The sequence below is a fragment of the Octodon degus genome, unplaced genomic scaffold (assembly GCF_000260255.1).
Source record: "Octodon degus isolate 3935 unplaced genomic scaffold, OctDeg1.0 scaffold00098, whole genome shotgun sequence".
NCBI classification, from domain to species: Eukaryota; Metazoa; Chordata; class Mammalia; order Rodentia; family Octodontidae; genus Octodon; species Octodon degus.
Genome location: NW_004524674.1, coordinates 4,488,392 through 4,491,669, shown reverse-complemented (window position 1 = coordinate 4,491,669; position 3,278 = coordinate 4,488,392). Strand labels below are relative to the sequence as shown.

General features: G+C 42.6%; 1 pseudogene; it reads right to left on the bottom strand.

The window, feature by feature from the left end:
* LOC101564352 overlaps window positions 1-3,278 on the bottom strand; it is a 10,794-nt pseudogene that overhangs the window by 6,397 nt on the left and 1,119 nt on the right.

The following is a 3,278-nucleotide window of genomic DNA, read 5'->3' as shown; positions in this document are numbered from 1 at the left end:
TCTTCAAGGGGTATTTCCACTGTCACTGGCAGAGTTCAGATCCTAGTTGACTAATCCCAGCAAGCCAGATGTAGCTTTACAGTGAGTAGTGGGTAATCTGAGGGAGCCTGTACCTTTATTTCCACGGAAGTCCAGGTTGGGTTCTGTTTGTGAGGCTAGAAGCACATCTGTTTGGCCTGAAGCAGTCCTTGTGCCTCCTGCCAGCATGGATTCAGGTCCCTGCTAACTGAACCTTGGTTCCCTGACCCCACCACTGAGAGCCATTAGATGAAACCAGCAGTTGCTCTGAGTTCTGAGCTCAGTTGGCCCCTCTGCAAGATGGCTCCTGGCCAACCACCCTCTCCTCCTGGACATTTGAACCTGAGTAACTCACTGACCACTGGGGTCTGCTGCATCCTCTGCTCCATCCCACTGGCGTGTGTCTCTGTGGAGGCCTCTGAGGTCACCAGTAGCCACTGTGTGACTGCAGGCTTGAGCCACCCTCCTGCACAGTGAGTCCAGGCTCAGGGAGAAAGCACTACCTGTCACTCCTTCTTCATTGAAATTTCTGTCTTTGCTCTCCGTGTGGGCTTCCATTCAGGTTTCAGATCCTCTCTGGCTTCCAGGGACACCCTTCCCTCCTTCTCATTCTCATTTTGCTATATTCCAGCATCCAGACACTACATCTCAGAGATGCTCTTTCTCCACTTCTTGCCACTCTGCCAGAAGTCTCAGCATCAAGGAAGTCTCTTAAGGAAATGACTTCTCTTCAGAGTTGTCTTCTACTCATAGCTGACTTTTGGCCTCTGAGTCTGTCCCCGGATCCTGCCTCTTCTGTCTATTAGAAATGAAAGGTTGTAGCCTGTTAGGCCTAACACTGAGTTCTTTGGTACTGGGATGTAACATTGTTTATGACCCCCAGACAATCTAGGTTTTGGCAGACAAGGAAGATCAATTGATCAAAGCAATTGTATCAACTTGGTTAAAGAAGTACAATCAGTAATAGCATCAAACACAGACTAAAAAATGACAAACTATGATAACTAAAAATCTCCCACCTTTAAGCCTAGTACAAGAATTTCTAGTTATATAACAAAATCTAGGATATATCAGAGAATTGCATAGAGTAAATATCCTCTCAATAGAACAACTTTACATTAAAGAGAGAAAATTTGAAAGGGAGAAGAGGAAAAGAATAGAAAAATGAAAGAAAAGAAAGAGTTTAGGGGTTAAGGACCAAAGAAATTTCCCCAAGTCTCAGGAAAATGGTGAAGAAGACAGGAGGGAAGGAAAGGAGAAAAGCAAAGCAAAGCAAAACAAAAACACTAAAAACAGCATTCACACACAGAAAATAAAAACAATTTAAAACAGAAGCAAGCAAGCAAAAACCCAATGAACCAAAAAAAAAAAAAAATGCTTTAAAAAGTTCTAATGCAAAGAAAAAATTATCTGTGATTTCAAGCCTGTGGTTATCTTCTGGGGTCTACACAGTTCTGGCAATGTGCAATTCAAAGTGTGGCTGCTCTCATTGGTAAACAAGGAAGGTAATCTGTTTTATTTCCCCTCCTCTCACTGCTGAGACAAAATAGCAGACACCCCTAGGTAAAGGGGAAAAGGTTTATTTAGCTCACAGTTTGCAGAGGTTTCAGTCCATATTCAGCAGGCTCTGAAGCATGATGGCAGAGGGGTACTGGGGAGTAGAGCCAGTTCATACCAAACAGAAGACAGAAAGAGCAAGCAAGCAAGCCAGGGACCTTAACAGTATCTTTCTGTCTCTTTTATCTTATCCAGGCTACTCAGGGCAAGTAGCATTCATGCCCTTAATCCTACTGTCCTTGAACCCAGCTACACCATGAGTTGATTCCAGTGTCACACACTTTAGATCCAGTACCTCTGCAAAAGCCCCCCCTATGTTCACATGGGACTTTAGGAGGATATCTGGATCCAAGACGTAACATAATCAGCCCAGATCTGTGATGCATAAGCCCAGCAAGCCTGCAGCAGGATTAGGGTAGAGTGCTGGTTTTAGGACCTTCAATTCCACAGAAATTCAGGTTGAATCTGGCCTCAGGTTGGGATGGGGCCTGAGTTATTTAGCTATAACACCCTGGGTGTCTCTTACCTGCCTGACCTTGGCTCCCTGACCATGGGTGTCTCCTGTAGTTGTCCCTCACCCAGTTTCTGTGAGTTTAATAGCAGGAGCACTGAGCTCTTGCCTGCTCTGAGTCTCAGGTTCAGTTGGTCTCTCCCTAAAATGGCATCCAATCTGGCAGTCTCTGCAGCGGGTATGGCAGGCACTTGTACTCACTGTCCTCTGTTGTGTAGGACATCCAATTGCTCTATTTCACAGCTGTTTCTTCCCGAAAGCCCAGGAGTCATCCACTTTCACTATGTCTCCAGATTTTCTCTTCCTTTCTCTCCTCACAAGCCAGAAACCAGGGAGAAAGCACAGATTTCCCCTTCCTTTTTTCTGGGGTCTGTCCCTTCAATTTCTCTGCAGGCTCCAGTTTTCCCTTGAGATCCTTCTTGGGTCCCAGGGATCCACCTGCTTCCTTTTTTTCTTTCCCACATTGTTATTTTCCAGTGTCTGGGTTCCAATTCTTAGAAAGGCTGATTTTTTGTTACTTACTTCACTGTCATCTTCCTAGAAGTCAATGATCTCTTCTTTTAGGATTTTCTACCGACAGCATTGGAAAACCTGACCTGGACCAAAGAACACTTGGTTCTACATAGGCTAAAAATTTTGAAAAGTGGTAGGATGAATGGATGAATCTTTCCAGAGATCTCTCAATTAATTATTTCATTATTTATATTCTCCTAAATGCCACTCTGAATGTCTCATTTAAGCAGTACCTATTAGTTCCCAGAGGTATAATGATATTCTCTTGGCTCCTCAGGAAAATTTGAGAAAGCAGATCTGGGAGGAGGAAACCCAGGTTTGTGTTGCTCTCTCAGTGTTTTGCACTTTATAGTACCCAAATATTAAAATGAAATTCATGTTTCAAAGTAATTGTTCCGGAATGAGGAATATATGTACACAGTGGTTTGGATGATTATATTGTCAATTTCTGATGGTCCTTTGAAAGCAGCAATTAATGTTTAAATTTTTTCTTACTCTGATTTTATTTCTTCTTTTGAATGTCATATAAGTTCTTTGTTTTTGTTTTTTTGAAATGAATCTTACACATTTATATCTGGTAATGTGAACAACTAATTTGAAGATAGCATGATGTAATACAGCAGCCAATGTTGAATTCCTATTACTTTGTCTAGTGAGATTTTGTATCATTTCTAATGCT